Here is a 22,003-nt window from a genome sequence, read left to right as displayed (position 1 = left end):
CTGTCTCCTTACTAGATGTTACCTCTGTCTCCTAACTAGATGTTACCTCTGTCTCATAACTAGATGTTACCTCTGTCTCCTTACTAGATGTTACCTCTGTCTCCTAACTAGATGTTACCTCTGTCTCCTAACTAGATGTTACCTCTGTCTCCTTACTAGATGTTCCCTCTGTCTCCTTAATAGATGTTACCTCTGTCTCCTAACTAGATGTTACCTCTGTCTCCTTACTAGATGTTACCTCTGTCTCCTTACTAGATGTTACCTCTGTCTCCTAACTAGATGTTACCTCTGTCTCCTAACTAGATGTTTCCTCGGTCACTTTACTAGATGTTACCTCTGTCTCCTTACTAGATGTTACCTCTGTCTCCTAACTAGATGTTACCTTTATTTATTTTATTTATTTAACCTTTATTTAACCAGGTAGGCAAATTGAGAACACGTTCTCATTTACAATTGCGACCTGGCCAAGATAAAGCAAAGCAGTTCGACACATACAACAACACATAGTTACACATGGAGTAAAAACAAACATATAGTCAATAATACAGTGAAAAAAATAAAAAAAAATAAGTCTATATACAATGTGAGCAAGTGAGGTGAGATAAGGGAGGTGAAGGCAAACAGATATATGTATAAATAAATAAAAATATAAAAAGGCCATGGAGGCGAAGTGAGTACAACACAGCAAGTAAAATAAAAACTAAAAAAAACACTGGAATGGTTGGTTTGCATTGGAAGAAAGTGCAAAGTAGAGACAGAAATAATGGGGTGCAAAGGAGCAAAATAAATTAATAAATAAATACAGTAGGTAAAGAGGTAGTTGTTTGGGCTAAATTGTAGATGGGTTATGTACAGGTGCAGTAATTTATGAGCTGCTCTGACAGCTGGTGCTTAAAGCTAGTGAGGGAGATAGGTGTTTCCAGTTTCAGAGATTTTTGTAGTTCGTTCCAGTCATTGGCAGCAGAGAACTGGAAGGAGAGGCGTCCAAAGGAAGAATTGGTTTTGGGGGTGACTAGAGAGATATACCTGCTGGAGCGCGTGCTACGGGTAGGTGCTGCTATGGTGACCAGCGAGCTGAGATAAGGGGGGACTTTACCTAGCAGGGTCTTGTAGATGACCTGGAACCAATGGGTTTGGCGACGAGTATGAAGCGAGGGCCAGCCAACGAGAGTGTACAGGTTGCAGTGGTGGGTAGTATATGGGGCTTTGGTGACAAAACGGATGGCACTGTGATAGACTGCATCCAATTTATTGAGTAGGGTTTTGGAGGCTATTTTGTAAATGACATCACCGAAGTCGAGGATTGGTAGGATGGTCAGTTTTACAAGGGTATGTTTGGCAGCATGAGTAAAGGATGCTTTGTTGCGGAATAGGAAGCCAATTCTAGATTTGACTTTGGATTGGAGATGTTTGATGTGGGTCTGGAAGGAGAGTTTACAGTCTAACCAGACACCTAGGTATTTGTAGTTGTCCACATATTCTAAGTCAGAGCCGTCCAAAGTAGTGATGTTGGACAGGCGGGCAGGAGCAGGCAGCGATCGGTTGAAGAGCATGCATTTGGTTTTACTTGTATTTAAGAGCAGTTGGAGGCCACGGAAGGAGAGTTGTATGGCATTGAAGCTCGCCTGGAGGGTTGTTAACACAGTGTCAAAAGAAGGGCCAGAAGTATACAGAATAGTGTCGTCTGCGTAGAGGTGGATCAGAGAATCACCAGCAGCAAGAGCGACATCATTGATGTAAACAGAGAAGAGAGTCGGTCCAAGAATTGAACCCTGTGGCACCCCCATAGAGACTGCCAGAGGCCCGGACAACAGACCCTCCGATTTGACACACTGAACTCTATCAGAGAAGTAGTTGGTGAACCAGGCGAGGCAATCATTAGAGAAACCAAGGCTGTCGAGTCTGCCAATGAGGATGTGGTGATTGACAGAGTCAAAAGCCTTGGCCAGGTCAATGAATACGGCTGCACAGTATTGTTTCCTATCGATGGCGGTTACGATATCGTTTATGACCTTGAGCGTGGCTGAGGTGCACCCATGACCAGCTCTGAAACCAGATTGCATAGCGGAGAAGGTGTGGTGTGATTCGAAATGGTCGGTAATCTGTTTGTTGACTTGGCTTTCGAAGACCTTAGAAAGGCAGGGTAGGATAGATATAGGTCTGTAGCAGTTAGGGTCAAGGGTGTCCCCCCCTTTGAAGAGGGGGATAACCGCAGCTGCTTTCCAATCTTTGGGGATCTCAGACGACACGAAAGAGAGGTTGAAGAGGCTAGTAATAGGGGTGGCAACAATTTCAGCAGATAGTTTTAGAAAGAAAGGGTCCAGATTATCTAGCCCGGCTGATTTGTAAGGGTCCAGATTTTGCAGCTCATTAAGAACATCAGCTGACTGTATTTGGGAGAAAGAGAAATGGGGAAGGCTTGGGCGAGTAGCAGAGGGGAGGGCAGTGCTGTTGTCCCGGGTAGGGGTAGCCAGGTGGAAAGCATGGCCAGCCGTAGAAAAATGCTTATTGAAATTCTCAATTATAGTGGATTTGTCGGTGGTGACAGTGTTTCCTATCTTCAGGGCGGTTGGAAGCTGGGAGGAGGTGTTCTTATTCTCCATGGACTTTACGGTGTCCCAGAACTTTTTTGAATTTGTGTTGCAGGAAGCAAATTTCTGCTTGAAAAAGCTAGCCTTGGCTGTTTTAACTGCCTGTGTATATTGGTTTCTGGCTTCCCTGAAAAGTTGCATATCACGGGGGCTGTTCGATGCTAATGCAGAACGCCATAGGATGTTTTTCTGTTGGTTAAGGGCAGTCAGGTCAGGAGAGAACCAAGGGCTATATCTGTTCCTGGTTCTAAATTTCTTGAATGGGGCATGCTTATTCAAGATGGTGAGGAAGGCATTTAAAAAAAATGACCAGGCATCCTCTACTGACGGGATGAGATCAATATCCTTCCAGGATACCCCGGCCAGGTCAATTAGGAAGGTCTGCTCGCTGAAGTGTTTCAGGGAGCGTTTGACAGTGATGAGTGGAGGTCGTTTGACCGCTGACCCATTACGGATGCAGGCAATGAGGCAGTGATCGCTGAGATCTTGGTTAAAAACAGCAGAGGTGTATTTGGAGGGCAAGTTTGTTAGGATGATATCTATGAGGGTACCCGTGTTTACGGAATTGGGGTGGTACCTGGTAGGTTCATTAATAATTTGTGTGAGATTGAGGGCATCAAGCTTAGATTGTAGGGTGGCTGGGGTGTTGAGCATGTTCAAATTTAGGTCGCCTAGCAGCACGAGCTCTGAAGATAGATGGGGGGCAATCAGTTCACATATAGTGTCCAGAGCACAGCTGGGGGCAGAGGGTGGTCTATAGCAGGCGGCAACGGTGAGAGACTTGTTTTTAGAGAGGTGGATTTTTAAAAGTAGAAGTTCAAATTGTTTGGGAACAGACCTGGATAGTATAACAGAACTCTGCAGGCAGTCTTTGCAGTAGATTGCAACACCGCCCCCTTTGGCCGTTCTATCTTGTCTGAAAATATTGTAATTGGGGATAAAAATGTCTGAATTTTTGGTGGTCTTTCTAAGCCAGGATTCAGACACGGCTAAAACATCCGGGTTGGTAGAGTGTGCTAAAGCAGTGAACAAAACAAACTTAGGGAGGAGGCTCCTAATGTTAACATGCATGAAGCCAAGGCTATTACGGTTACAGAAGTCATCAAAAGAGAGCGCCTGGGGAATAGGAGTGGAGCCAGGTACTGCAGGGCCTGGATTCACCTCTACATCACCAGAGGAACAGAGGAGAAGTAGGATAATGGTACGGCTAAAAGCTATGAGAATTGGTCGCCTAGAGCTACCAGAGCAGAGAGTAAAAGGAAGTTTCTGGGGGCGATAAAATAGTTTAAAGGAATAATGTACAGACAAAGGTATGGTAGGATGTGAATACAGTGGAGGTAAACCTAGGTATTGAGTGATGATGAGAGAGATCTTGTCTCTAGAAACATCATTGAAACCAGGTGATGTCATCGCATATGTGGGTGGTGGAACTGCAGGGTTGGATATGGTATAGAGAGCAGGGCTAGAATCTCTACAGTGAAATAAGCCAACAAACACTAACCAGAACAGCAATGGACAAGGCATATTTACATTAAGGAGAGGCAAGCTTAATCGAGTGATAAATAAGGGTCCAGTGAGTAGAGGTTGGTTGGGGTCGTGGCGATCCAGACAGCTGGCCGGGTATATGGCTATCGGTAGCAGCATAGGATGGAGGTCTGTTTGTAGATACCTCGTGCGTTTCCGTCGGTAGGTTCCGTGTAGTGGGGTTTTGTTCAGATAGCAGCCGATAAGACAGCTAACGATTAGCGGGCCTCAGATGAGCGTTCAGGTAACGCCGGGACGGAGGTGCCGGTTGGATAAATCCCTCGGGCAGATAACGTCGGCAGTCAGTCGTGAAGGCCCGGTGGGGTTCCGTATCTGCAGCAGCAACAAAGAAGCGGGTCCGGATGGTGATGGAACTCCTCAGCTGGCTAGCTCCAGCATGATTTGAGTTAGCTCCGGGGTCGACGTAAGCCAATAGTCACACGGTATGCAGCTAGCTAGCTGCGAAATCAAGGTGCAAGTGTCCAGAGGCTGCGGTTGGAATCCGGGGAAACTGAGAGAGAAAAAAGTCCCGGAATGCTCCGGTCCGAGTCGCGTTGCACAAAAGTGCCGGTAGATTATCGAGCTAGAGGAATAGCTGATGACCGCAAAACGTGGGCAGCTGAAACACCAACGCTAGCCAGCAAACCGGCTAATTTCGGGGCTGCTACAGATTAGCTTCTGGCTAGCTATCGGAGTAGCTTCTGGATTAGCTTTCAGGCTAGCTTCTGAATTAGCCCCTGGCTATCTTCCACGATGGATTTTCAGATTGAGGTAAATAGTACTTATTGTAATTGGTGAAGCGGGTTGCAGGAAAGCTTTTGCAGGAAAGCTTTTGTAGTTGAGTTCTTGGATAATAAAATAAATAAAAGATATGTGTCTCCTAACTAGATGTTCCCTCTGTCTCCTAACTAGATGTTACCTCTGTCTCCTTACTAGATGTTACCTCTGTCTCCTAACTAGATGTTACCTCTGTCTCCTAACTAGATGTTACCTCTGTCTCCTAACTAAATGTTACCTCTGTCTCCTAACTAGATGTTACCTCTGTCTCCTAACTAGATGTTACCTCTGTCTCCTAACTAGATGTTACTTCTGTCTCCTAACTAGATGTTACCTCTGTCTCCTTACTAGATGTTTCCTCTGTCTCTAAACTAGATGTTACCTCTGTCTCCTAACTAGATGTTACTTCTATCTCCTAACTAGATGTTTCCTCGGTCTCCTTACTAGATGTTCCCTCTGTCTCCTTACTAGATGTTACCTCTGTCTCCTTACTAGATGTTCCCTCTGTCTTCTTACTAGATGTTACCTCTGTCTACTAACTAGATGTTACCTCTGTCTCCTTACTAGATGTTTCCTCGGTCTCCTTACTAGATGTTACCTCTGTCTCCTAACTAGATGTTACCTCTGTCTCCTTACTAGATGTTCCCTCTGTCTCCTAACTAGATGTTACCTCTGTCTGCTTACTAGATGTTTCCTCGGTCTCCTTACTAGATGTTTCCTCGCTCTCCTAACTAGATGTTTCCTCTGTCTCCTTACTAGATGTTACCTCTGTCTCCTAACTAGATGTTACCTCTGTCTCCTAACTAGATGTTCCCTCTGTCTCCTAACTAGATGTTACCTCTGTCTCCTTACTAGATGTTACCACTGTCTCCTTACTAGATGTTACCTCTGTCTCCTTACTAGATGTTACCTCTGTCTCCTAACTAGATGTTACCTCTGTCTCCTTACTAGATGTTACCCCTGTCTCCTTACTAGATGTTACCTCTGTCTCCTTACTAGATGTTACCTCTGTCTCCTAACTAGATTTTTCCTCGGTCTCCTTACTAGATGTTTCCTCTGTCTCCTAACTAGATGTTACATCTGTCTCCTTACTAGATGTTACCTCTGTCTGCTTACTAGATGTTTCCTCGGTCTCCTTACTAGATGTTTCCTCGCTCTCCTAACTAGATGTTCCCTCTGTCTCCTAACTAGATGTTACCTCTGTCTCCTTACTAGATGTTCCCTCTGTCTCCTAACTAGATGTTACCTCTGTCTGCTTACTAGATGTTTCCTCGGTCTCCTTACTAGATGTTTCCTCGCTCTCCTAACTAGATGTTCCCTCTGTCTCCTAACTAGATGTTACCTCTGTCTCCTTACTAGATGTTACCTCTGTCTCCTAACTAGATGTTACCTCTGTCTCCTTACTACATGTTACCTCTGTCTCCTAACTAGATGTTACCTCTGTCTCCTTACTAGATGTTACCTCTGTCTCCTTACTAGATGTTACCTCTGTCTCCTTACTAGATGTTACCTCTGTCTCCTTACTAGATGTTACCTCTGTCTCCTTACTAGATGTTACCTCTGTCTCCTAACTAGATTTTTCCTCGGTCTCCTTACTAGATGTTTCCTCTGTCTCCTAACTAGATGTTACATCTGTCTCCTTACTAGATGTTCCCTCTGTCTCCTTACTAGATGTTACCTCTGTCTGCTTACTAGATGTTTCCTCGGTCTCCTTACTAGATGTTTCCTCGCTCTCCTAACTAGATGTTCCCTCTGTCTCCTAACTAGATGTTACCTCTGTCTCCTTACTAGATGTTCCCTCTGTCTCCTAACTAGATGTTACCTCTGTCTGCTTACTAGATGTTTCCTCGGTCTCCTTACTAGATGTTTCCTCGCTCTCCTAACTAGATGTTCCCTCTGTCTCCTAACTAGATGTTACCTCTGTCTACTTACTAGATGTTCCCTCTGTCTCCTAACTAGATGTTTCCTCTGTCTCCTTACTAGATGTTACCTCTGTCTCCTAACTAGATGTTACCTCTGTCTCCTTACTAGATGTTTCCTCTGTCTCCTGACTAGATGTTTCCTCGGTCTCCTTACTAGATGTTACTTCTGTCTCCTAACTAGATGTTACCTCTGTCTACAAACTAGATGTTACCTTTGTCTGCTTACTAGATGTTTCCTCGGTCTCCTTACTAGATGTTACCTCTGTCTCCAAACTAGATGTTACCTCTGTCTCCTAACTAGATGTTACCTCTGTCTCCTAACTAGATGTTTCCTCGGTCTCCTTACTAGATGTTTCCTCTGTCTCCTAACTAGATGTTTCCTCTGTCTCCTTACTAGATGTTACCTCTGTCTCATAACTAGATGTTACTTCTGTCTCCTTACTAGATGTTACCTCTGTCTCCTTACTAGATGTTACCTTTGTCTGCTTACTAGATGTTTCCTCTGTCTCCTTACTAGATGTTACCTCTGTCTCCAAACTAGATGTTACCTCTGTCTCCTAACTAGATGTTACCTCTGTCTCCTAACTAGATGTTTCCTCGGTCTCCTTACTAGATGTTTCCTCTGTCTCCTAACTAGATGTTTCCTCTGTCTCCTTACTAGATGTTACCTCTGTCTCATAACTAGATGTTACTTCTGTCTCCTTACTAGATGTTACCTCTGTCTCCTTACTAGATGTTACCTCTGTCTCCTAACTAGATGTTTCCTCTGTCTGCTTACTAGATGTTTCCTCGGTCTCCAAACTAGATGTTACCTCTGTCTCCTTACTAGATGTTACCTCTGTCTCCTTACTAGATGTTACCTCTGTCTCCTAACTAGATGTTTCCTCTGTCTCCTAACTAGATGTTCCCTCTGTCTCCTAACTAGATGTTACCTCTGTCTCCTAACTAGATGTTACCTCTGTCTCCTAACTAGATGTTACCTCTGTCTCCTTACTAGATGTTACCTCTGTCTCCTTACTAGATGTTACCTCTGTCTCCTAACTATATGTTACCTCTGTCTCCTTACTAGATGTTTCCTCGGTCTCCTTACTAGATGTTACCTCTGTCTCTAAACTAGATGTTACCTCTGTCTCCTAACTAGATGTTACCTCTGTCTCCTAACTAGATGTTACCTCTGTCTCCTAACTAGATGTTACCTCTGTCTCCTTACTAGATGTTACCTCTGTCTCCTTACTAGATGTTACCTCTGTCTCCTAACTAGATGTTTCCTCGGTCTCCTTACTAGATGTTACCTCTGTCTCCAAACTAGATGTTACCTCTGTCTCCTAACTAGATGTTTCCTCTGTCTCCTTACTAGATGTTACCTCTGTCTCCTTACTAGATGTTACCTCTGTCTCCTAACTAGATGTTTCCTCTGTCTCCTAACTAGATGTTACCTCTGTCTCCTTACTAGATGTTACCTCTGTCTCCTAACTAGATGTTACCTCTGTCTTCTTACTAGATGTTTCCTCTGTCTCCTAACTAGATGTTACCTCTGTCTCCTTACTAGATGTTACCTCTGTCTCTTTACTAGATGTTACTTCTGTTTCTTTACTAGATGTTTCCTCTGTCTCCTAACTAGATGTTACCTCTGTCTCCTTACTAGATGTTACCTCTGTCTCTTTACTAGATGTTACCTCTGTCTCTTTACTAGATGTTACCTCTGTCTCCTAACTAGATGTTCCCTCTGTCTCCTTACTAGATGTTACCTCTGTCTCCTAACTAGATGTTACCTCTGTCTCCTAACTAGATGTTACCTCTGTCTCCTAACTAGATGTTACCTCTGTCTCCTAACTAGATGTTACCTCTGTCTCCTAACTAGATGTTTCCTCTGTCTCCTAACTAGATGTTTCCTCTGTCTCCTAACTAGATGTTACCTCTGTCTCATAACTAGATGTTACTTCTGTCTCCTTACTAGATGTTACCTCTGTCTCCTTACTAGATGTTACCTCTGTCTCCTAACTAGATGTTTCCTCTGTCTGCTTACTAGATGTTTCCTCGGTCTCCTTACTAGATGTTACCTCTGTCTCCAAACTAGATGTTACCTCTGTCTCCTAACTAGATGTTTCCTCTGTCTCCTTACTAGATGTTACCTCTGTCTCCTTACTAGATGTTACCTCTGTCTCCTAACTAGATGTTACCTCTGTCTCCTAACTAGATGTTACCTCTGTCTCCTTACTAGATGTTACCTCTGTCTCCTAACTATATGTTACCTCTGTCTCCTTACTAGATGTTTCCTCGGTCTCCTTACTAGATGTTACCTCTGTCTCTAAACTAGATGTTACCTCTGTCTCCTAACTAGATGTTACCTCTGTCTCCTAACTAGATGTTCCCTCTGTCTCCTAACTAGATGTTACCTCTGTCTCCTAACTAGATGTTTCCTCTGTCTGCTTTCTGCAGTAACAGATAGAGCTCTGGGGTGTCAAATATGGGGATATAGTCAATCGGTTGGGCAGGTATGACAGCGCTGCTTGCCTGCTTGGTATTTGTGCAAGCTGGTATGGACATGTGTAAAGTCATGCTCTGTGCCAGACTGAGGATAGAACATGGAATGGTTACGGAGAGGCTTGCAGGAAAGTATTGTTAGATAGTCATTGTATCATGTCTGTTTGCTTTGTCTTCATCCTCTGTAGGAAATGCTGGATATATTATACTGTAAGGACATTCTGTGTGTGTTTGGGGGGGGGGGCTGTGTGCATGTTTGTGTGGGTTTGACCGTGTGTGTATGTGTGTGTGTCTGAGCGGGGGATGTATATATGATCTAGAGTGTGTGGGGGTTGCATGGCCCACTGGGCTCAGAAAATGAAAAGTCAGAGGTTCTATGATCAAATGTGTGTGTGCGTGCGTGTGCGTGTGCGTGTGTGCGTGCGTGTGTGTGTGTGTGCGTGCGTGTACGCTATATGGGATGGTGGTTTGACAAACACAGGCAGACATTGCTATTTCTCTCCATAACCTACAGAGAGAGACAGATACAAATAAAGAGAGAGAGAGAGAGAAATAGTTGAGGGGTATTGTCCTTAGCCTCCCCAGTACAGCCTGTGAGGGTATAGTGTAGTGAGTGTGGTCTGTTTGAGGTCTTGCCCCCTGCTAATGCATGTGAGTGTACCAGAGCTCTCTCTCTGACAGAGCAGCCCAGTACCACCCAGGGGCCAGGGTCAGAGGTCACCATACATAAACACAACCAGAGAAATAGACTAACTGGCCTCTCTGATCCGATGGACTGGACACTGGCTGGACTGGACTGGACTAGACTGGACTGGACTGGACACTGGCTGGACTGGACACTGGACTGGACTGGCAGGAGCCACTGGGACTAACACTACTAAGAGTTCTAACAGTCAACCACTCTGGCTCTGTCGCATATCCCATCATACCCCCCCCTAGCTCCTACCTCTCTTTTCACTTACTGTCAGCAGCACTGTGACAAGATTACTTACTGTGTCATATAGACAGACTGCCCCCTACCCTCCATTTGTGTATTGAATGTCTCACTGTGATCCACTTCCATATTTATGGGATATTCTACAGCTTGTGTCACAGTTTGTGTTCATGTTAGATAGAACCATACTGGTCCCAGAGAAATAGACAGCATCTGCCATGGTGGAATGGATTCAGTCCAGGCATGTCTTGCATAGTTGGGGTGCAACATGTTTAGGGTCATTTTGGCTAGATAGAGCATTATGTATTGGCGCCGGAATGGAAGCATGTTGTGAAATTCGATTTGATCCATCCAAAATTGCTATTTGGTGATTGACGGTTGACCATGACTAATGTGATGCGCTCTCTCTCTCTCTCTCTCTCTCGCTTTCTCTCTCTCTCTCTCTCTCTCTCTCTCTCTCTCTCTCTCTCTCTCTCTCTCTCTCTCTCTCTCTCTCTCTCTCTATCTCTCTCTCTCTCTCTCTCTCTCTCTCTCTCTCTCTCTCTCTCTATCCTTCATCAGAAATGGCACCCTGTTCCCTATGTAGTGCACTACTTCTGACCAGGGCCTATAGGGGACGCAGGCTATATCTCTGCCTGAGCCTCCGCTGAGCCCTGGGCTCCAATTAATCCCATGGTGCCTCAGGGTGGTTGGTATGGTGACCGGGTGTAGCAGACAGGGTTGGTATGATGACCAGCAGGCAGACAGGGTCTAGCTCCAGAGAGAGCTGTGAATCCCAGGTGAAAGGTGGGATAGACTTTCTGATTCGCTTCAGCACACAGAATTACAGCCCTCCCCACCACCTCCCCACCACCTCCCCACCACCTCCCCGCCACCGCCTGGCATCCACTCTCTTTTCTCTATCTCTCTTTCTCTCTCTCACTCTCCCCCTCCATCCTTCCCCCCTCTCTCCCTCTCTCTCTCTCTTCCCTGTGACAGAGAGGATTCTGTGATGTATTTATGACCAGTAAGCTTGTAAGGCCCCAGCCTTTATTCTGTTGTTCTCTTTCACTTTAAACTATAGTTTTCTGATGACCTGTTCCTCCTCCTCACTTTCTTTATAGTCTACACATTATTTCTTTATTTTTTGACTATTTTTGCAAGACGGACAGGAGGGCAGTGCAAATGAATCATAAGAGGCTCAATAGCTGGCTCAGTCATAGGGGGATCGATGGGTTTTGTCTGTTTTGTAGAACTGTGATAGCACTAAGGTGACAGGGCGGGAAGAGGGAAAGAGAGGCATGCCCAAGTGATCTGCAGTATGAGGTCAGTCTGGCATGAGGCGTGACGGGCAGGGCAGCCTGTCCTTGGACCCCTCTCCTCCCGTCTCTGGTTCGCTGGACAGATGGACAAGCGCTCCCCTCATCAATATTGTCACCTCTGCCAGACTCCAGAGTCCCAGACCAGTCAGAGTCATCTCATACACCGGCTCACAGAGGACCTGTCCTCTCCTGCTCTGCTTTTATATTTGATCTCCACCTATATTCTTCATACAGGAAGAGAGGATTTCACAAAAAGTAACTATTAGCTGTTGGTTGCTTAAGGAGCTATAGTCCTACAGAACAAAGTTCTAGTTTTACTGAAGACCGTATGAAACTGTTGAATCAGAATAGAAGGACCGATGTAGTCTGTCTAAGCCAGTGGATTATGTAGTGGAATAATGTGATCTTGTCAGCCAGGCAGTGAGCAGCTATCCTATCTGTTGAGCTGGGCTGGGATGATGATTGTCAGAGAAACTGAAGTTAACTGCTCTGCTTCCTCACATTGCCTCCTTCATCAATCTGCCATGTTTCCTGCTACAGTTATTGCCTTAACTGTGAGAGGAGAGTGGTTTGATCCACAGGTTGATAGGCTGCTTGCCTTTTCCCTCTCCCTTGTTTCTCGTTCTCTCTCTCCGTCTCTCATCTTTCTTTAAGCATGATTATGGAAAGATGGAAAGAAAGATTAAACATGCTAGATAAAAGACTCTGTTTTGGCCCTGATACTCAGCTGACTTCTAAGTTAAGATGACTTCTAAGTTAAGTGACTTCTAAGTTAAGATGACAGACGATGGGTCCGACCGATGGCGCCTCGCCTCGAGCCGAGTCGTACACGAGGCGTATGTGGCCGGGGCTCCTAACGATCACGGATTACAAAAAGAAAGCCATCCACGTCGCGGACAACAACACCGCCCTACCGGACAAGCTAAACACCTTTTTCTCACGCTTCGAGCACAACGACGACTCTGAGCTGCCGAGGAGAGCCCCTGAAGACAACGAGGTCTGTGTACTTACGTTCTCCACAGAGGACTAATGTAAGTCATTCAAACGTTGTTAAGCCTCGCAAGACGGCCCAGACGGCATCCCTAGGCGCGCCCTCAGAACATGTGCAGACCAGCTGGCTGTTGTGTTTTCAGACATTTTTTCTCTCTTTCTATGGCAGGCCGTTATCAAATCAAATGTTATTTGTCACATGCGCCGAATACAACAGGTGTAGTAGACCTTACAGTGAAATGCGTACTTACAAGCCCTTAATCAACAATGCAGTTTTAAGAAAATCTCCCAAAAAGTAAGAGATAAGAAAAACAAATCATTAAAGAGCAGCAGTAAATAACAATAGCGGGGCTATATACAGGGGGTAACGGTACAGAGTCAATGTGTCAATGTGCGGGATGCACCGGTGTCGAGGTAATTGAGGTAATTATGTACATATATGTAGAGTTATTAAAGTGGCTATGTTTAGATAATAACAGAGAGTAGCAGCGTGGGGGGGATCTTACTCACATCAGCTGCTGTAAGCGTGATCACACAGCCGAGAGCTGATGCTCTCATGCATGTTTCAGTGTTACTTGCCACGAAGCGAGCATAGAAGTTATTTAGCTCATCTGGTAGGCTTGTGTCACTGGGCAGCTCTCGGCTGTGCTTCCCTTTGTAGTCTGTAATAGTTTGCAAGCCCTGCAACATCTGACGAGCACGGTGTAGTATGATTCAATCCTAGTCCTGTATTGACGCTTTGCTTGTTTGATGGTTCGTCGGAGGGCATAGCAGGATTTCTTATAAGCTTCTGGGTTATAGTCCCGCTTCTTGAAAGCGGCAGCTCTACCCTTTAGCTCAGTGTGAATGTTGCCTGTAATCCATGGCTTCTGGTTGGGGTATGTACGAACAGTCACTGTGGGGATGACGTCCTCGATGCACTTATTGATAAAGCCAGTGACTGATGTGGTGTACTCCTCAATGCCATCAGAAGAATCCCGGAACATATTCCAGTCTGTACTAGCAAAACAGTTCTGTAGTTTAGCATCTGCTTCATCTGACCACTTTTTTATAGACTGAGTCACTGGTGCTTCCTGCTTTAATTTTTACTTGTAATCAGGATTCAGGAGGATAGAGTTATGGTCAGATTTGCCAAATGGAGGGCGAGGGAGAGCTTTGTATGTGTCTCTGTGTGTGCAGTAAAGTGGTCTAGAATATTTTTCCTTCTGGTTGCACATGCTGATAGAAATTAGGTAAAACTGATTTAAGTTTCCCTGCATAAAAGTCCCCGGCCACTAGAAGCGCCGCCTCTGGATGATCGTTTTCCTGTTTGCTTATGGCGGCATACAGCTCATTGAGTGCGGTTTTAGTGCCAGCCTCGGTCTGTGGTGGTATGTAGATGAAAAATACAGATGAAAACTCTCTAGGTAGATAGTGTGGTCTACAGCATATCATGAGATACTCTACCTCAGTCAAGCAAAACCCTGAGACTTCCTTAGATATTGTGCACCAGCTATTGTTTACAAATATGCATAGTCCCCCACTCCGTGTCTTACCAGAGGCTGCTGTTCTGTCCTGCCGATAGAGTGTATAACCCGTCAGCTGTATGTTCTGAATGTCGTCGTTCAGTCACGACTCGGTGAAACATAAGATATTACAGTTTTTAATGTCCCGTTGGTAGGATATACATGCTTTCAGTTCGTCCCATTTATTTTCCAGCGAGTGAACGTTAGTTATCAGAACGGAAGGCAAAGGCAGATTAGCCACTCTTCGTTTAATCCTCACAAGGCATCCTGATCTCTTTCCGCGAAACCTGCATTTCCTTTTCCAGCGAATCACGGGGATCTGGGCCTGGTTGGGTGTCCGTAGTATATCCCTCGCATCCCACTCATTTAAGAACTCCTCATCCAATTTGAGGTGAGTAATTCCAGTTCTGATGTCCAGAAGCTCTTTTCGGTCATAAGAGACCGTAGCAGCCAAATTATGTACAAAACAAGTTACGAACAACGCAAAAAACCAAACAAAATAGCACGTGGTTAAGAGCCAGTAAGACGGCAACCCTACCCTCCGGCACCATCTTTGATCCCCACCTGCTTCAAGATGTCCACTATCATCCTCTTTCCTAAGAAAAGGAAAGTGACTGAATTAACTGAATGACTCCTGACCCGTAGCACTCACTTGCGTCACCATGAAGTGCTTCGAGAGGCTAATCAAAGACTGCATCACCTCCTCCCCCGACACACTCAACCATCTCCAATTCGCCTACTGCCCTGACGGATCCACTGACGACGCAATTGCCATTTCCCTGCACACTGCCTTCGCACATCTGGACAAAAGGAATGCATAAGTGAGGATGCTGTTCATCGACTACAGCTCAGCATTCAATACCATAGTGCCCTCTATGCTCACATCAAAGCTCACAGCCCTGGGTCTGAACTCCTCCTTATACGACTCGGTCCTGGACTTTAAACGTGCCTCCCCAGGTGGTGAAGGTAGGGAACATTACCTCACTCAACACTCATTCTCAACACTGGGGCCAAAACAAGCATGTGTCCTCAGTTCCCTTCTCTACTCTCTGTATACCCATTACTGCGTGGCCTCACACTGTTACAACTCCATCATCAAGTTTGCTGATGACACTCCAGGAGTAAGCCTGAATACCAACAACAACTAGACGGCCTACAGGGAGGAGGTAGGCGGTCTGACGGCGTGGTGCCAGGTAAACAACCTTCCCTCAACGTCAGCAAAACAAAGGAGCTGATTGTGAACTTTGGCAGGAACAAGATTGGGCACACTCACTTTCTCATCAATGGGGCTGCCGTGGAGACAGTCAAAAACGTCAAGTTCCTTGGCATGCACATCTACTAGCAGCTGAAATGGTTCAGAAATCCAGCCAGTTCCAGAGGGCCCTCACAGTGTTCTACAGGTGCACCATTGAGAGCATATTGTCGGGCTGCATCACAGCCTGGTACGGAAACTCCACCGCCGCTGACCACAATGCTCTACAGAGGGTGGTTCGCTCAGCCAAACGCTCCATTGGGTGCTCACTGCCTGCCCTCCAGGACACCTACAACACCAGGTTTCGCAGGAAAACCAAGAAGATCATCAGGGATCCCATAGTATAAAATGAGACGTTATGATATTCTCTGCAGCCCATGCCTTATTGACGGAGACAAAATAATCCTCTCTACAGCCATAATAAGGCTGTGCTGTGTTGCTGCAGAAGAACCCTCACACAGCGTGAGTTGAGCCATTCAGTGGGAGTCACACTGACCTTGGTCTCCTCATTTACACTGGATCCATGTACCACAGTTAGAGAAGAGTAGCAGCTGGACATAGGAAAGTATAAATCAGAAGCATAATGCTATGCATATTTATTTTTTATTTTACTAGGCAAGTCAGTTAAGAACAAATTCTTATTTTCAATGACGGCCTAGGAACAGTGGGTTCAGGGGCAGAACGACAGATTTTTACCTTGTCAGCTCTGGATTTGATCTTGCAACCTTTCTGTTACTAGTCCAACGCTCTAACCATGAGGCTGCCTGCCGCCCTCTACTGCACACATGTACAGAAAAGGGAAACGTGAGAAGACCACATGACTAGACGTTGAAGGCGAAAGTTATAAGTAATGCATGCGACACAACACACACACAACACACACAACACAGACACACGCTGCACACACACAACACACACAACACAGACACACGCTGCACACACACAACACACACAACACACACACACAACACAGACACACAACACAGACACACGCTGCACACACATTTCCAGAACATGAACTGACATATGATGACAACAGAGCCAGTGAAGCCATAACTGGGACAACTCATCCATTCGTATATTCATACTGCATATCAGCCTCTGTACATTGTGCAGGCCAACCTATATGCTGTATGTACACAATGCACAGCTCATGGTACTCCATGGATGTTTGTAAATGACGTGGTAACCCTCTCCTCCAGTGTAGGGACTGGAGGCTCAGAGAGAGCGCTTAGTCTGGCCAGTGTGCCATTCATACGTACAATACGCCAGCAGCCTGCCTTCCTGAACGGGCTGAAACGTGCATGAAACGAGCTTAGCTACTATCAGCCCAGCATCACCCCCAGTCATCAGGCCTCTCTCTCACTCTGCAGGGCTGCTGGGGGTGAGATAAGGGAATTGACACCCTGCCCCCCCCCCCCCCCCCCCCCCCCTCGCTTCTTATCCACTGTTGTAGGTCTTATAGGGACAGGAGGCACAGACGTGGAGCTACACAGAGTGTCATTTATATTCTTTTTAAATTGGCTGTGATTTTTCCATTGAGATAAGTGTTCTGGGACCATCTGTTTTGTGGCTGGAAGGCAGAGGCCTGAGTTGTGTGGCAGGCAGCAGAGATAGAAGGAGGGTGAGAGAGTGGAGGAGAGAGAGGGAGAGACAGAGAGAAAGGAGAGGAGGAGGGATGGAGTGTGAGAGAGAGAGAAGGAGTGAGAAACAGAGAGAGAAGGGGTGAGAGAGAGTGAGAGAAATAGAGAGAGAGGAGTGAGAAACAGAGAGAGAAGGGGTGAGAGAGAGTGAGAGGAAAAGAGAGAGAAGGGGTGAGAGAGAGAGAGAGAGAGAGAGAGAGAGAGAGAGAGAGAGAGAGAGAGAGAGAGAGAGAGAGAGAGAGAGAGAGAGAGAGAGAGTCACAAACTCTTCTTTACCTGTCTCCCAAACAATACTCAAGGGTCCACCCATCACCCTCTGTGATAGGCTGGTAGACCAGACTAGGTACACATTGTGTTATTATAAATGCCAACATAATCAGGACATGACACAGTGTTTGACAAACGTTCACTCATAAAACTTCTCTACCAGTTTGACCTGTACTGCCATGACCTTTCTACCTGATTAATTACTATGGGAATGTAATTACACGTTCACATCATCGTAATGCATAGATAGAGAACAGAATGGTAATGAAAGATAGACTGGGAGCTGCTTACGAGCGGTGTAGTGGGATGATGACCTAACTCCCTCTTCCTAGTTCCTCATTGACAGTCTGAGGGGTACGTACCCCAGGCCCGACCGGGATTCAGAGAGGCACGGCGTCGGCGTGAGGACGTGAGCGGGGGAGAGAGCACTGGCGGCGGAGGGGGAGATTGGGGTGCGATGAATCTCAATCCGAGTGCTGTGCGTGGCAGATTTACATTTAAAGTAGTTTTAGAGCACGCCCCACTTCCTGATGTGTGCTCCACTCTGCCAGGGGCTGGAGGGGCAGGCTTATCACAGAGTCATCAATTCACACGTGATGCACTCTGATAGACCCTGGCTACGCTACGCTACGTTACCACTGTATGAGGCAGCCTAACACCTCTGTATTCAGACAGACAGACAGGGGAGAGATGAGGTGGCGTCTAATAGAGAATACCTCTTGAAGTGTAATTATATTACATGTAGAAGCGTGCTGTTCTGACAGCTCTGTGTGGGTCCACGGGACGCGAGATGTGTGTAGATCAACATCCCTGCTGCCTAAATTTGTTTTGTGTTTCAAAGAAAGAAATAGCGCCCCTTGTGTGCACTGCCGGTAATACCATATAATACCATAATGAATGGTACAGGAACGGTATGAAAATCTGGAAACCGCACAATCATAGTGTGTATTTGTATGTGTGTGTGTGTGTGTGTGTATGTGTGTGTGTGTGTGTATGTGTGTGTGTGTGTGTGTGTGTGTGTGTGTGTGTGTGTGTGTGTGTGTGTGTGTGTGTGTGTGTGTGTGTGTGTGTGTGTGTGTGTGTGTGTGTGTGTGTGTGCTGTATATGTATCCAGTAGTAGGCCTGTGTGTCCACATTAGTACACTCTATATGTGTGTTTTTGGTGACATGGTGTTGGTGTTGTAGGACTGTGACAGCTGAGGGCTCTGATGGGTAATTAATAACAGCAGGGGTTGCCTCCCTCCTGTGCCTCCACTGTGCCTCCACTGTGCCTCCACTGTGCCTCCACTGTGCCTCCATGGCCCAACCAGCTCACCCCCCTGATCTTCAAAGACGCCTGCCTCATCTCTACCTCTCCTCTCGAGGCCTGATGGTTTGTAGAGCGAGAAAAACCCAGAGTGTGGTATTAATCAAAGGGCTGGGTGTCCTGTGGAATAGGGCCAGTGTTTGGGGGGTGTCCTGTGGAATAGGGCCAGTGTTTGGGGGGTGTCCTGGGGAATAGGGCCAGTGTTAGGGTGGTGTCCTGGGGAAAAGGCCAGTGTTAGGGGGCGTCCTGGAGAATAGGGCCAGTGTTAGGGGGGTGTCCTGGGGAATAGGGCCAGTGTTAGGGGGGTGTCCTGGGGAATAGGGCCAGTGTTAGGGGGGTAGCAGCAGCTCTCCTATTACAGCTAGAACACCAAGGTAAATGTTTCATTCTCCACTACGCTACTGACACAAATGCATGGAGCGTGGGGGAGTTGTAACTGTTGCTTCTTCTTCTGAAGCTGGTTTGGTGGGATTCTCTAGCAGCAGTAGTAGAAGTGTTGAGGAGAATTCAACAGAGCTGATCATATGGATCAGCCCCAACCACAACTAGTTCCCTCTACTGGCCAGATAGGAGAAGTCTGAGTCTCTCTCTCTCTCTTTCTTTCTCTGTCTCTGACTGAGGAGACTTGGTTCCTGTGGACCTATGGCTGTGGAACTGAGCTCCTGAGCCTGTCTCTGAGCTACTGTCAGTCACTCACTCAGGGCCAGGCTCCTCTCCTCCAGGTTCATTGTGGATTCTCAGCAGCAGACACAGTCCCCCCCTCTGCCTCCCTCATATCTCTCTCTCTCCCTCGCTCACTTTTTCTTAATGAACAAACCTGATTGAGTGAATACCATTACTTCTGTAAATGAATGATTCCTGAAGGACTGGGCAGGTTGTACACCATCCACGGGGTAAAGCGTATTATCGGCCGGTACACGCCACGCCACTGAGAGGTGTGTGTGTGTGTGCGTGTCTGTGCGCGTGTGTGTCATGGACTGTGCTGTGTTTCCATAATAATCAGGCACGTTTAGGCTTCTGAAACAGAGGGCCTGCTGTCACACTGCTTTGATAACAGAGCAGTTAGAATTTTCCCTCCATGTATAAATATGTGTAATTCTGATAAGATTAATTGAAACGCCTAAGTTTACAGAGATATACTGTAGGTGAAGAACAGAGAGAAAGAGAGAGAGAGAGAGAGAGAGAGGGAGAGAGAGAGAGGGGGAGAGAGCCTATTTCTTTGCAAAGTGTGCCTTTTCAGGCTTGTGCTTCAGACGTAGCTACTTCAGAGAGCAGAGGAATCTAAGGCTCTGTCCAGCATGTCTTTCCAGCATGTCTTTCCAGCATGTCTTTCCAGCATGTCTGTCCAGCATGTCTTTCCAGCATGTCTTTCCAGCATGTCTTTCCAGCATGTCTGTCCAGCATGTCTTTCTAGCATGTCTTTCCAGCATGTCTTTCCAGCATGTCTTTCCAGCATGTCTTTCCAGCATGTCTTTCCAGCATGTCTTTCCAGCATGTCTTTCCAGCATGTCTTTCCAGCATGTCTTTCCAGCATGTCTTTCCAGCATGTCTTTTCAGCATGTCTTTCCAGCATGTCTTTCCAGCATGTCTTGAATTGAAAACAGCATCTTCCTAACACTGCCTCCCTATAAAAAGCTGAGTGGATAACTTTTCACAGAGGCGATAAATAAGGTGCGGGGCCTCTGACACGAAAGCCTCACCCCAATTTCCAATGCTCTTGAGGAGATCAGACATTTGATTGTCGACCTTATCTCTTCCAGTCCCATCTTTTAGTCTAATGTGGAGGCTACATTCTAAGACGCACGGTTCCTGTATTTCTGAAGGACAAACAGAGAACGCATCTCCACGGAAACAAACAGCATGCCCATCCAGAATCCATTTAACCAGTGTGTCTGGGCGTTCATTAAAAAGACATCATATTGTTTGATTGCCTCGACAGAGTGCTGAAGTCTGCAATAGTCTCCTAGACAGCCAGGTGACCTTCAGAGGACATTCGTCACAAAAGGCTTGAATCATCATATACTGTACATTATCCTATAGCTGCTCAATACTTAGCCATTCTTTGTTCATAGAGTTGTATTGGAGTCATCAACTATGCTGATGACTCGGGGGATATACAACGTGCCATAAACCAGACTTATCTTAGTTTCCTCCAGAGAGTAGTTTTATCAGAGGACTAAACCCCATCAAAATCCCACATTTGTAAATGTACAGTAGAAGATATGAAGGATTCCTATGTTTAGTTTGCAGATAGTGAAAGGGGGATGAACGATGGAATGACAGAATGAGAGAGGAGAGTTAGGAAGAGCGAAAGTGAGGGATCTGGAGACCGATGAAGCGAGAGAGAGAGAGAGAGAGAGAGAGGGAGGAGAGGAAGGTAATTCCCTGGCGCCCATCTCTAGCTCCAACCGACTGGTGGTGAGAGGAGAAGGGGGAGAAAAATAGAAAGAGTGAGGGATTGAGGATGGCAGGGTTTGAGTGACGTCTCTCATTAGAAGGTGCTGTCAGGGGCCACAGAGTGGGACTGGTGGGACCCCTCCTTCATTTCCCCCTCTCCCCCTCCCTCCCCTCTCTCCCTCTCCATTGGCCCCTGAGATACGTCCTGGGAAGGGAGATGATTGATGAGCAATAGCAAGATAAACAGGAACCAGGTCCCGTGAGCAACCCTGGAAAATGATGCATGCACCGTTATAAATAAAACCATGACAAAAGTGTAACTACAAAACAACAACACCAAACCAATTCGCAAAGTAGCATTGGAAAATAGCAAGGTCTTTTTTTTTCTTTGTAGAGAGTTTTGAGCATTTGTTTTTGTTTGTTTATTTAAAAAGAGGCGAGAGAAGCGATTGCACTCTTAACTGTAGCTTGTGTGCAGTGAGTATGGGGCTAACAAGCCTGAACAGCTGCTACGATGAGCACCCAACAGAGGCAGACCCCAACACCCAGCACTGAGGCAACAACCTGCACTCATTTGGGATTGCTCCAGAAAATGGCAGCTGTGTGTGTGTGTGTGTGTGTGTGTGTGTGTGTGTGTGTGTGTGTGTGTGTGTGTGTGTGTGTGTGTGTGTGTGTGTGTGTGTGTGTGTGTGTGTGTGTGTGTGTGTGTGTGTGTGTGTGTGTGTGTGTATGTGTGTGTGTGTGTGTGTGTGTGTGTGTGTGTGCAGAATGTTTATGAATTCAGGATAAAGAGCCCTGACAAGTGTTTGGTCAGCCAAGAACATGCTATCCGTGCTCAACTTCTCACTAATTGTTGAGCAACTCAATAATGTTTCATGAATGATACAGCCTCCTTCTTTCTGTTCATGTTTTAACACTGTACTCCAAACGCCCTGTCTGACAAATGGAGCTGTAAAGGCATATTATCATCAAATAGTTACATGATATCATTATATTGTATCATTATGAAGCAAGAAGCTGTGGTCTGATGAAGGGAGGATGAATTATGAATGGAATGTGAGGGAAGATCTCTTATTCCCCCAAGGGACTTTACACACACCACCACAACTC

General features: G+C 46.1%; 1 protein-coding gene across 10 annotated transcripts in view; it reads left to right on the top strand.

Annotated features, from left to right (window-relative positions):
• camta1a (calmodulin binding transcription activator 1a) overlaps positions 1–22,003 on the top strand; it is a 523,753-nt gene that overhangs the window by 243,239 nt on the left and 258,511 nt on the right. The window lies entirely within an intron of this gene.

Source organism: Salvelinus fontinalis, chromosome 8 (genome assembly GCF_029448725.1).
Source record: "Salvelinus fontinalis isolate EN_2023a chromosome 8, ASM2944872v1, whole genome shotgun sequence".
NCBI classification, from domain to species: Eukaryota; Metazoa; Chordata; class Actinopteri; order Salmoniformes; family Salmonidae; genus Salvelinus; species Salvelinus fontinalis.
This window is presented reverse-complemented; position numbering and strand designations above follow the sequence as displayed.